This window comes from Micromys minutus (assembly GCF_963924665.1).
Source record: "Micromys minutus genome assembly, chromosome: 27".
Lineage (NCBI taxonomy): Eukaryota > Metazoa > Chordata > Mammalia > Rodentia > Muridae > Micromys > Micromys minutus.
This window is the reverse complement of record NC_137962.1, coordinates 4534667-4548672: the sequence shown is the minus strand read 5'-3', so window position 1 is coordinate 4548672 and position 14006 is coordinate 4534667.

The window sequence follows — 14006 nt, the reverse complement described above, 5'->3', positions numbered from 1 at the left end:
TGCACTCAGGGACCTGATATAGTGACTACCCTTTCATCAATCCTCAGCAAACGGCTTTAGGGTGAACGATGATGAAGGTGATGATGTCTTTTGAACTCTTTGTGACATTCAGCCCAGAGGAAGTGACCCTTCCTCCTTGAGACAACGGATGCAGGTCAAGCCATGAATTTCTCTCTGAGTCTTGCCAAGAGGAAGAGGATTTCCTTCCCGTGCTTTCTTCCCTCCCATTCAGTGTCCACAAGCTGGAGAAGGCATATAAACATATATATTGTGTTTGCATGCCAGACTCTGAGTTAATGGCCACATTTCCTGCCCCATGAAACTGTCAGACCCTGTGCTATAAAATGTCTCTCTGACCCCAGAGTATAATTCTGTCACTGTCCCTAGAGGGGAGGAGGATGACCACATGTCTCATCCAGTATTGTTAGCTTTTGATTATCTCCTTTCAACCTTTTCCCATAGTAGTTCATCAAAAGCAAAGGGGTGGTCTTGGAAAGATACAAAAATCTTGAAGAAATAGTTGGTCTAATTACAATGTAGTTTTTATTTTGTTTTGTTTTGTTTTATTTTGTATTTTTACCTCTCCTGTTGTGACAGAATCTAGTGAAATCTCAGCATGGTTTAGAAAAACACAAAGAAACCTTTTTGAATAAATAGGTTTTTACAATAATCCAGAGCCTACCTTAACATATGGTTACTTACCCACAGCTGTCAGCTTCCAGTACTGAGCAGCTGAACACATCCTTGGACTTGGCTTTAAGGAATTCCATTCTAACTCACTACCCAAGTCAAAGCTGTGATGCCACCTGCTGTAGTTTTTAAATGCCTCCAACAGATTTCATTGGACAGGAGGGCAGAAAGGGATGATAGAGAGCAAAGGGTATAAATAGGTAGAATTATCACATATTAACCAAAAAGTCTTTCCAAATATAAATTCTCGGCTCTGAAGCTACTAATGGATTTGTTAGCTCTGGTTACTTCACCTGCTAACCTCACTGTTTACTTACTGGTTCATAATCTCAGCATCTATTTTTCTTTCCATGACTCTGTCTGGGCAAAGTATGATCTCAATATTCTTCACATCAAAGGAAAAGGCATATAGCATATCCCTCAGCTGAATGTCAGATATTTCCATGTCTTCTAGAAAATGGGAAGGCTTGGTCTCATGGATGGAATTTTCGGTGTTTTTTCTTTATTTTTTATTTTTTAATTAATGTATTTATTACATTTAGGTACACTGAAGCTGTCTTTAGACACACCAGAAGAGGGCAACAGATCTCAATACAGACTGTTGTGAGCCACCATGTGGTGGTCAGGATTTGAACTCAGGACCTCTGGAAGAGCAATCAGTGCTCTTAACCATTGAGTTATCTCTGGAGCCCCAGTGTCATTTCTTGATTTAATTCCAAGGTATGCATTATCTCCTGGTTACCTTTTATTGGACATTTTTCAATGTTTCATCCTAAGTTAAAAGGGTTTTAAGAGTTAGCCTTTATGCAAATGAAAGTTTCAGTAAAATACACACACACACACACACACAAGATTTGGAAGTTTCAGGGAAGGTCACTGAATGTCCTGTCTTCTGTCAGTTATTTGTCTCCCTGTTTCTTTTGTCCTGCCCAATCTCCATTGCTTCCCATTCTTCTGCAACACCAAATCTCGTGGCTCCTACTACTTGCAAGAATATGAGTCTCCAGGGCAGAGAGACTTGATGGTGAAGTCAGAAAGCTTCCTTTGTCAATAACAATCATCATCACTATAATGTCTTTGTTTTTCAGCCTTTGTGTGTAGGGTAAATCCAAAGTGAGGTGAAGAAGCAGAATCAGAGGGGTAGACTTGCTTTTATTGATAAGTGGAAGAAATTCGATTTGAAAATCATCTTGCTAAAACCTATTTTTTTTATGTTCTACCACATTACAGACAGGCTCAGTGCTGATGGTGGTTGGAGAGATGCCTGAGACAGCTCTACCTACCTTCAGCATTTACCCTTAGTTTTACATTAATGCTATAATAAATGACCACAAGCTAAGTGACATACAAAACTAAAAATATTTATCTTATAATTTTAAAGATTAGACTTTTAAATTGAGTTAACTGGGTTAAAATCAAGAGGTTAGCAAGAAAAAATGTATAACTCATAAAATAAATATTTATACTGAGTTTAATATATAGTCATATTGAGAAAAAAATAATAATTATAGCTTTCTTGTCAGTTTCCATTATGGACTACAAGCATGCTTTGAACATTGGGTACTGAGTTCGGTGCTAAAAGGACAAAGATAAGAAAATATTATCACTGTTCCCACAGATGCCATAAACTAGCATCAACAACCCTACAACAAGGTTATGCAAAACCCTTTTTAATAAAGCTGGTTATGGTTCCTTGAGGCAAGGTGTCATATTGGCAGTTTTTGTGTGCTATGGCTACTGGCTTGTTTGCAATGCTTTCATACATTTGACCAGTTTCTGTAAATGTAGCCATGAGATAAACAAAGTCTTCATCCTTGTATTGGTTTATTTCACACAGCATCAAGCAAACGGAGAATACAGTTAACAGGTCCATACTGTGCAAGACATAAATGATGGTGTTAAAGCAACATCAGGGGAGGAAGAAAAGAAAGGTTGAACGGTTAATTCAATGTTCTCAATCAAAATGTCACCTGAAACTTGATAAGATTTTATTGCAAAGTTTTCCAGTAACTGTACTAAATCATTAGAAACCTGTAACCAGCCCATAGGGAATAGGTCTACTACACAGAGCCATCTTTGGAGACTTCAACATTTCTTGAGTCATGTTCACATTACTGGTACACACAAACCACAAAATAGTGTTCCCAATAATTCTTGTCTCTAATGAAATGTAGGTAAGTTACAAATTTAAATTATTAGCAAGGCATTAGTTTACTATTATCTTTTAACAACCACAATTGTAAGTGCTTGACACATGAAGATTTTTTTTGTTGTTGTTGCTTTGATTTTTGTTTTTTTTTTGTTTTTTGTTGTTTGTTTTGTTTCATAGTACTACTGGTTGGGAGGTCTCACAGAACTAAATCGATTGTGTGTTTTATGAATCGCAAAAGGTTAAGATGAGTGTCACCTGGTCTACAATCTTCTCTGGGGATAGGGAACTTTTTTTTTTTTTAATTAGGAATGTAGTTACTTGCCAAGAAAGGATTGGGCCTCCATCCTGTTACTGGCTGCAGGCCAGATTTATGCTCAATTTCTATATATTACTTCAGTTTCTTGCCAAGTGACTTCCTCTGAAGGCTGTTCTCATACTCTGCTCGAATGTTCTGTTTATACTCAGTGGGAAGCAATACTTAAAGTCTGAACATAAGATGGCAGAGTCATTGTGAGTATCTTAGAATTCTCCCCACTACAATCATCCACAAAAGGAATGACAATTACACAGATTACATGTGAGTATCCATTTTTAAAAATAAAGCCTTTCATGATATAGAATGTCTAATTACAACAGTTCACTAGCCGTGTTCATAAAGATTAATGCTGAGTGTTTGCCCTAGGCCAGTAATCATGCTAAGAAATTTTAACATCTGTCTTTTAATATATCTTACTTTCTCACTTTTCTGGAGATCAAGTCCAGACTGTACACACACACATACATGTTAAACACATGGTCTACAGCAAAGCTTCATCCCCATCCTTCTCTTGTCTAATGTCTACAAAAACCCTGTGGAGGATCAGACTATTCCTATTTCACAGATGCAGAAACTAAGTCTGTAGAGACAGATAGGTAATTATTCTAGAATTCCTAACTAGTCATTGGCAGAGTGAGGCAGGAGCTCAGACAGATAACCCTTCAACATGTCATCACAGCCTGAAGACTCCATAAGTATCTTTTTCAGTCTCAGAAGGATAATGCAATTTACAATTTTACTAAAATACAATCAAGTAGCATTTGTAATAACTCATAACTTTGAAACTAATCAATGTCAGCATCACTGACAAGATTTTCAGAACAAAAAGCCTGTGTTTTAAGAAAAACATCCGACTTTCCCTTCTCAGCTATGTGGACTTGGCCAACCTTTATATATCATGGATTTAAGGCAGTTTCCTATGGCACAATGGTTTATCTTTGGCCTTTCATATGGAGACACCAAATCTTGATCTGAATAGTGAGTTATATTTTGTCACATGAGTAGAACTTTGTCTACATGAATAGAATAATATCTGTCAAGGATTAAATGAAGGTTCTGTAAAATACCACAGCATAAGTGGCTGTGTATTTACTGAAATAAAAGGTAACATGAATGGCGTCATGCAAAGCCAACTTTCAAAGAAAAGTGTTCTTTGACCACGAAGTGTGAGGAATTTCCTTGGTAAGTTTATAAATATAATCTGGGTTATAAACAGGTTCATCCAAATCATAACACAGTTTTGAAGCATAGCTCTCTACTTAACCTTAGAACAATGGCAGTTAATGCTTTTTATAGGCATGTTGAGATGCTGTTTTACTACACAGGGGACTTTATCTTAGTTGAATTTTGCATAATTGTGGTTTCTTTCTATAAAAGTATTTCTAAAATTTTAGTTAGGAACTACTCACTCTAAGTTTTTGGAAATTGTTATTCTAAAATCAAACCTTGCTTTACTTTTTTCATATCTATTGCTAATTCTTTGGTATTATGCTTTAAAATATGGTTTGCTCTCATGTAAAATACAAGGTTTACACTAGGGTGTCTCTCAAAGAGAGACTGTGAACATTTGGAGAGTAGAGTTTTCCAGCTTCATATATGTGTGCTGAATTTAGTTTTTATCTGTCTTATACATTAAGGTCTTGGATCCATTCAAAATCGGTTTGACTGTAAACTTTTTGTTTTATTTATTCACTTTATATCATGCTCACTGCACACCTTTGAGCCACTCCTTCCCACAATCCTTCTCCCCACCCCTCCCTGTCTCCTCTGAGGTGGAGGCCCTCTGTGTATCTTCTTACCCTGACACTTCAATTGTCTGCAAGGCTATGTGCATCCTCTTCCACTGAGGCCAGACAAGGCAGCCCAGGAAGAAGACCATATTTTAAAATTGCTTTAATTTGAAAGAAATTGAAAATCCTACTCAAGCAGGGCTTGGCATTAGAGATTATTATTTATTTACATGACTTAGAACTCCAGAAGCAATGTGGTACAAGCTGAACCAGCAGGTTAATTATATTTACGTTACAAGTTATTTCTTTACATTTCTCATGAATTTGTTCCATGTTTCCATTTTGGCCTCAAGCTAGAACTGCTAATGACATCAGCTCCAGGACCACATTTCCTCCACCAAAAAGGTAGGTGCTAGCAGCCACTCTTCTAGCTTGGTTTCGAAAGATCAGTCTGATTGAGCAGATTTAAACCAATCATGATGCCAGAGAAATACCACCCCCAATGTAATCCAAGATAGAGCTACCCACACTGTGGATGTACAGAGGCCCATCCTACATAATGCATCTGGAACAAGGTATTTCTTTAGAGAACATTTGAGTACCAAGGAAGAGAATTAATGGAAGCAACTGATACCTACTTAGAAGTCAGCTCAGGAGGATGTGGTGACCAATCTAGGAAGCCAACTTATGACAAGTCTATGAGAATGTCATCTATAGAGGCACTCTGTAGAAGAAAGAGGTCACCTCCAAACTGTAGATTTGTTACACCATCCTCTGTGCTAGGAACCCACACCAAATATAAAGGAACAAAGATGAATTCAGCTGAGTACCAGCACCAGCTGCCTCCTCTTTCTTGGATGAAGATACAATGAGAAAAACTGTCCAGCACTGCTGCTTCTGGAACTTTGTCTGCTCTGACCCTCAGGCCTTCTCTCTCACAGTGCACTGATCAGTCAAAAGGAAACTCTCCATCCTGAAATTTCTTTTGTCTTGTTATTTTGTAATAGCAAGGAGAAAGGTAAATAAGAATACAGATGCTTCCTGTAATAGATCGCCATCATTTAAAAACCAAACAAAACCAAGCCTAAAAACACTAAAGGAACTTCATCCTTAAAATTCTTCCTCCTCTGCTTTTACAAAATTGATTTACCTTCCTTTAATTTGACTCAGTGTTAAACTCTCAGAAAGGCTTTGGTCTATAGCTGATCTGCTTAAGGCTAAGAATGGGTTAATGACTGAAGGCAATGCATATATACTATAAATAATGTCTCATATGTTCCCTGTAAAATCCTGGTAGTACATCTCTCAATTTGCATCAACTCAGAGGCCAATGTGTAATTATTTAAATGAGATTTTTTTTAAGAGGCCTGATTCCCCAAAGATTGACACACAACCTATTGTCTTGTGGAGTCAGTAATAGCCTTAAGGAAAAGAAAATCTTCCACTTACTATGGAAGATTTTATTAAGTAAAAAGAGAGTCTTCTGTCTCTAACAAAAGGGCTCTGTGAGGTGAGAGTGTGTTCCATCTATGTAAGCCTCACTCTTGAAATGAACTCCTTGCCTAAGATCTGATAAGCATATCTGTTACCATGGCATCAAGAGGAAATTCAGAGCTAACTAGGCATTTGGCATCTGGGAGACTCATGAACAGGTGCAAAGTCAAATGTGTGAACTGAAAACAACCTGTAGGTATACACAGAAACCATCTCTGAGCAAGCACACAGGAAGGGGTCTTAGCCTAAGTGCCAGGAGAGCTACCATTAAAACTGGTGCCAAATTCCTATGTTCTTTTAAAGCCATGTGACTTCATGATCTTTCTTGCTTCTGAAAATGTATCTTCTCTTTTATTCATCTTCAAGTCCAGTTTCATATGTCATCTCTTTCATTAGCTAGAACAGTTTACACTACCTTCTAAGGATTTCCTACATAATTCCCACAACATACACCTGACATGCACTTTTCTTATTTTTTTCTTTTTTTTTAAAGTCATGTTTTCTTCATAGGAAAAAATGTAAAGCCTTGCTTTTTTTCCCTTAAAAATATAAAGAGAATAATCATGCTAGAGTAACTGTAATGACAGGTGAACCACAGCATGAATATTTAGCACTTAACAAATATTCGGCAAATGAAATTCAAGTTCAAAAGGTTGAAGTTGGAAGTAAATCTTTGCAACATCAACACGAGGTAGGGCTACATGCAGCATTGAAAAAGGGTGCATATGCAACATTTACTGAAGAAATGAATTTCTTAGTTCTCAGTAGACTGTGATCCTGTCCCAGGTGGGCTTAGTGCTTCTTCTCAGAGAGATTCCCGTGGTCCCCAGCCTATCCCCTGCCTGCTAAACCTTTCTTTTGCTCATGTAGAATATTTTCCTTAAAATACAGATTCCCACTAAGAGGACAAATAACGTGTCACCCGTGGGTATATTGAAGAGTATCTAAGAGGTAATCCCATAAGGGGATTTTGGAGCGGTTCCTTGTACTAACTGCAGCATTTGATGGAATAACTATCCAGCTCTTTGAGGTCTACGAGCATGTTTTGTTCCTTGGGTTATTTTTTTGTTTTCTTCAGTTTTTAGTTCTCTGACTTTTGCTACTTGAGATTGTTTTTTTGTTTTTTTTGTTTTTTTTTTTTTGTTTTGTTTTTTCTCTGGGAATGGTAACTTAGTGTCTATATTTTGTTTTTCCATTAAAAGATGATAACACATGAGTTAATAAGAAAAAGTTTATGTTTTAAATAGTTGGAAGCAAAATTGAAAATAATTCTTGTTTTTTTTTTTTTTTTTTACCTTAGGATATGAATGATTCATGTGTCTGAGCAACCCATATATTCCGTATGCATCTGAGCCTTTCTCTCTCAAATATGGTACCTTAATAAACAGGAATTTGAATCATTTCAGCCTTTGGGACAACAAAAATTACAGTTCAACACAATGAAAGGTAGAAAAACACATAAAATATCTCTTCTTTCCCCTTTTTGCAATGAAGGTGGAAGCTAATGATTAAGAAGATCTTTACGTAATACACTGGATGGTGTCCCTGGTACTCAGCTGTGCTGGAACCTCTCCAGACAAGCTGAGCAAGCTTTGCTCCCTCTCTAAGCAAGTTTCCACCTGCTTACTGGAGGGCTTATTTTACCTGTTTGAGCACCTTTGCTTTTCCTTGTTTCTAACCATGGTACCAAAGAGAAACATAGACAAATGACTCTGCCTGTTTCTTGGCAGCTTTATGGATGGGATTTAAGGGTAATAGACCATCTTCTTTCATGGTTGATTTGGAAAGCCAGAACGCTAAAGCTAGTAATGCTGTGCTGCTGGGGAGAAAGTCTTCTCTAGGCCCTCCCTCGTTATTAAAGGGAGGGAAAGTTATAAATGAGAGGTGAAGAAACCCATCCCTCTGTGTGCACAAGCTGTGTGGACTATACTTGTGTCTTAATTTTTCCTTTTGTAGAAAGCAAATAATACAGAAATATCAGAGCATTAGTGACTCAAATAAGATGTTTGCTAAAGTGATTCTCATCCACTAGGTACTCAATGAGCACTGGCTTCCTTCCCTGATTACATGTTCATTTTAGGGAAGAGGATCAGCCACAGATGAATGGGAAAGCTCCTGACTGTCCTATAGCGTTGCAAATGCAGAATCAACTATGGGAACACCTGGGGAGCTAAGACACTTTCCCTTTGACCACAACCATCTTTGTAACCTCTGCTCCCTTAGTTATGTTTATTGACCAAATATATGCAGACTTCAAATTTCAGAGCTGGTTGTTAGAGTATGGAAGGCATGATTGAATGAGACATGATCACTCTCCTCAGAGGTCTCCTAGCATTGTTTGACACAGATGCGTAAATACAATGACAACAGCCAAGAGTCACAGAACACTCACTATGTGCCATGCACTGTCCTGTGTGCTTTTCATACTCTAATTCGTTTACTATATTCAACAGCTATGTGATCTGGTTGTATGCAAGAAAAACATGTGCCATGAACCCAAAGAGTCTACCAAGGAGCCAAATTCAATGCAATCACAATAGGGTCTCTTTACTCAAGCTCAAGCTTGGGCTCTCTGCTGACCCTGATACAGCAGGAAGGTGGCTCCCCAGCCTAGTTTTAGGCAAGCATTTATAGAGACAATAAAGAGATATCTGGTCTGGCATACATCTGATTTGGGGGGAGGGTTAGGGGGCATCATTTAACAAAATTGGCTGATGCTGAGAGCCAAACCATAAACCTAACTACTGCTTTTTTCCTGATTGTTAGTACTTAGGAAGTGAAGAGTCAGGGTTGGGCTTGTAACCTAGGGGTGCACATTTGTTTGGGGAATAGCCTGGAAACTGGAAGACACAGGTATTTTGTGGGGTAGCCTGGAAACTAGTGCTAGGTACCAGAGTCTTAGTTAATTTGAGTTCAACCTTAGGTCAGGTTGTTTAAGATCGAGTCTAAATGCAAAACATTTGGTCTTTCATTATCAGGTACTGTTTTGAGTCAATAATGGGCTCAGAGAGTGTTACCCATGTTCACATAGCTAGGCAATGAGATCTAGCTCTACAATATTCGCTCTTTACCACTGTGGTTTTATTATCATGCTACATACAAGACAGCATAGAGTCCACTTGAACATGCCAATGTCAAGGACTGTGAATAGCTTTTTTGACAAAGCTAAAGGAACAGGAGACATTAGGTTTGTTTTACAATATAAGAATATTTTCATTAAGTTGCTTTTAGATTCCTCTAACACTATTTTCTATGATATGTCATTTTAATCCAAGGGATTTTCTAGCTTCTGAAAAGATTGAAGAAATGGAAGCCAACCCATGCTGCTGGTTATAGGAATTTCTCTTTCATTTCCCCAAGTCCCATTTGAAACTGTGAGCAGTCAAGAAACAGCTCTTTTACTGTAAGATATACTACAACAAAATCTTCCCTGTGAACAAGGAAAAGTCAGTACCACTGGGTTTGCTGTTAGCCATACATGGACCCTCAACATCCTACATCATCACAGTGCCAACCAGATGAGGAAAGGTCTCACTCAGAGCTAAGAGGGTGTCTACTGAAGCTAGCTGATAGCTACTGGTAACATATCTCTTAGCAAACAGAAGAGACCCCATTGGTCATTGTGTTTTCCGTTTATACAACTATCAGAAAACAAGCTAGAGACTGGATCCAGATCTGACCACATGATCTCAGCTCTCCTTTGCTTTAACTAGCTACTCCCTAGCCTGCATTCCCAGTTGCGTCTGTATTCTGGGGATGTTTTTCCTACCTGGAAGCTATGACCTTTTGTTGGAGATAAGTACATCCACTTGTGCCACTCCTTCACCTATCAGGAATTCATGATGGCATCTACATCAAAGGCCTAGGGAGTGTGCTCAGGAGAGTGTTTTCCTACATGCTGTTTCAGACTGTACCTGGGAGGGTAATCTTTTCATCCTTGCTGTACCTTCCTTAGAAGTCTATCAAACAACTCCTGGCCTTTTCCTACTTCTTTTTATCACCCTCTGGAACAAAGTTGGGACTTGTGCAATGACGGGGTGCTTTTCTGTGGGAACAATAATCTCATTTCAATATGTGTGGGTGGGTAGATTATACATTATGGGCTTGGAGCTCAGTTGTAGCACTAGGGAGGGACTCAGTTAAATAGTTGTATGATTAACAAGCTGCTGGATTTTTATGGCTGCGGAAAAAAGGCTTCTGTGGGAATCATCGGTTCAGATGGTAATGATTCACTCCAAGGTGTTCTGTAGGTTGTAAGGTAGGAGTGGAGACAGGCAAGGAAATGAACCCCCACATGCTTGGAAACAAGTGACGATTATTTCTTCAAAAGTGTTTGGTTTGCGTTCTCCATTCCTCTCCTCTTTTCTTTTTTCTTCCTTTCCTTCTTGTCTCTTTAAAGCTATTCTACCTTCTTTTGTGTGAGGGTGGGGATCTGAATTACAGAGGGAAAATGCCCTGTAATAACTGCTGCTTTCCCATATCAGAACATGCTATTAGTAACAAACTATTAGTTACACGGAATGGCTAGAGCAAGGAAATGGATGTCTGCTGTGTATTTTTCCATTAATCACATCCCCTGTCTTGATTTTATTCATCATTTTTGAAAGTATAAATTGGACTCAATAACTTTCTATGTTTTGACTAAGTTTGTCTATTTACTGACTGTTTGTTGGGACCTGGCACAGCTAATGTAGGGCTGGAGGTCAATCAACAAATTCTTGGTCCTTGCATGAGTTTTAAACCAAAGTAGAAAAGAACACTGAAGGCAGATGGATACAAGACTGTCCCCACTTCTGTAGAGAAACACTGCTCAGGGTCAAAATTTCAGGGTACCACAGTAATGGCTATCCTGAGGCCCCAAACTTCAAATTCAGATTAGTTTGCTGAACTATTCTCCAATGGAGTTCAAATAAATGTGTTTCTCACCTGCTAGTGGTGGTGGGGTAGAATCATGCCATTTTTTGCTTTCAGGACTTTCTGAAAGACTCCCAAAGGAACAGTTTGTGTGAATACTACTTTTAAATGCATTAGCAGCTAAGTCACCCCTTTCCCAATAAGAGGCTATGCCACAGCAAAAGAAACAAGAGATATTGACAATAATTGCAGTAGAGTTGACGGATATCCTTCTAAGGGCTGTTGCCCATGCACACACCTCAGTTTACTTGGATGTTAGATCAAGATCATAAGGACTAATCTGGCCAATGTTCCCCGCAAAAACCACATGATGAATTAAAATTTTCTTCTGAGGCTCTGCCAGCGCTGGACCAATACAGTTCTGGATGTACATAGCCAAACACTGAACTGAGCATGAGGACCCCAATGGGAAAATTAGGGTAAGGACTGTAGGAGCTGAAAGGTTTGGCAACCTCATAAGAAGAACAATACCAACCAACCAGATCTCCTAAAGCTCACAGGGACTAAACTACCCACCAAAGAGTACATGGAGGGAGGGGTACTCATGGCTACAGCTGGATATGTAGAAGAGAATTGCCTTATCTGATGTCACTGGGAGGAGGTTCTGTGGAGGCTTGATAGGGGAACACTAGGCCACTGAGGCAGCAGTGGGTGGGCAAGTGAGGGAGCACCATCATAGAAGGAGGGGGAGTGAGGAGGAGATAGGGGGTTTGTGGAGGTGAAATGTGGAAGGGGTATAACATTTAAAATGTAAATAAATAAAATAACCAGAAAAAATAAAAATCTCTTCTGTCCCCTTCTATCTATTATGGTGACTCTAGAGGCTGTTGTAGATAATATAATTACAAGACAGTGGAAGCATGTTGAAGCTGGAAAATAATGATCTGTGTGAATGACAAATTAAATATATGTCTTTAAACCATTGAGATTCGAGGATTTTATTGCTGTTGAAGAAACAGAACCTGTCCTCTCCTGACTTAAAATATTCCTCCTTCCTCAAATCAAGGACTAGGTCAGCTGTGAAAATGAAAATTATTTTTTTATTCAAGACCACTTCATTTAATAGAGAAGACAGAAAACACACAGGGAAAGATAATTATCTCTGTTAAGAACTCTGAAATGCAGAAAGCAGTTCTTGTAGGAACACCTTGAAATGTGTGGACAGTATCAACACCACTTATAAAAGGCACTGTAGCAATCATAAAAGGATGTGTTTAAGTAAATGGTGATGGATCTTTCACACAGTGAAGCCAGATCTTTCATGGGAGAGCTTCTACTTAAAGGGCACATATATAAGATATAATAAGTGTTTCTTCTATGCTTTGCCATTAGCTAATAAAGTTTATAGTTTTCCTTTTCCTGTTGTGGCTTCTTATAAAAAGTAAAGCTTTGATTTGGTTTTGACAGACAGATGTATATAATATTAAGTATGAGATTCAGACTCCATGAAACCCAATTATCATTTAATTGTCTTCTCCCTTGTTTCCACCCTGATTGACATGTCCTGCCTGGTTAAATATCATTGATTTGGAATGTACCTTTGAGCTCTCAGAATTGTAGCCCTTGTCAATAGAGATAGATAAAAAATCAATAATTTAATTCTTTAACCAGAGATAAATGGAGATTCCTTTAAAGGAAAATATATAGGCTTTTTTCTTTGTGATATAGATAGGACTGTGCTAATCAATTATCTGGGGAGATCTGTGTAGCATCCATTATCATTTATTTTGGTGACATTATCTTGTTTTTGGTCAGTGCATCTTCACATCCCTGTTTTCCATCTACCTCTAAGTTGTACATGAGTCACAGATTCCCTACTATGGAGACAGTATTTCCCTATTGACAATGAGCGATTCAGAACTGGGTCTGTGACACAACCTAGCTCATTAACGGTTAGGCTTTAATCCTTAGGAGGAGTCTAGTGGCTTTAATTTTGAATGGAGAGGAAATAAACTGTCTTTTCCATTGGCTATCAATTTAGGAGAATACAGACCTGTAGCTACTAGCTTCTGTGTGACTTGCCTTGGAATACCAACATTAAAGAGAACAGTGCTGCTTCAAGCCTGGAGAATCCCTCACTCCTGCCAACTTCCTTGTGGCCCCATGCCAACAGGAGTTGGCTTTTCTATGGTTTGCACTGAAAGGAATCTAATTAATGTTGAGACAAAAGCTCTAAAGAGGAAAAGAGAGAGGCCAATGTAGCTACTATCAATATTTCACATATTTGAAACCTTTCTCCACTTTCTACGAATTCCTGAGTCCTTCAGGGCAGTTGTAGTAATTGTTTTGAGAAGGAGATCATGAGCTAATTTTTTTCTTAATGTAGAGCATATTTATTGAATATGAGGAATACTTATTTTTATACAATTAAATACATCTATTCAAGGCATGATATGGGAAATGATGAAAATAATTTTTTAAAATCTAAGAAACATACAAAAGCTAACAAACATTTTTTTCTATTTGAAAGTAATTTTCTTAGTAAGAACTTATGCAAATGTTAACTGTTTTGTTCTTTGGGTAAACCTAATTTAGTCAACATGCATAGGTAATTCATTTACTCTTTTCCTGTGGTAATGCCATCTTGGGGAGTAGTTATGACTTTAGAAGTCCCAAGGAAGATTAAACAATCCAAAATGGAGAAATAGGTCACATTTACCTCAAATGGTCCATAGGTTTCTGTTAATATTTTCTCTCATCTCTAGAAAAA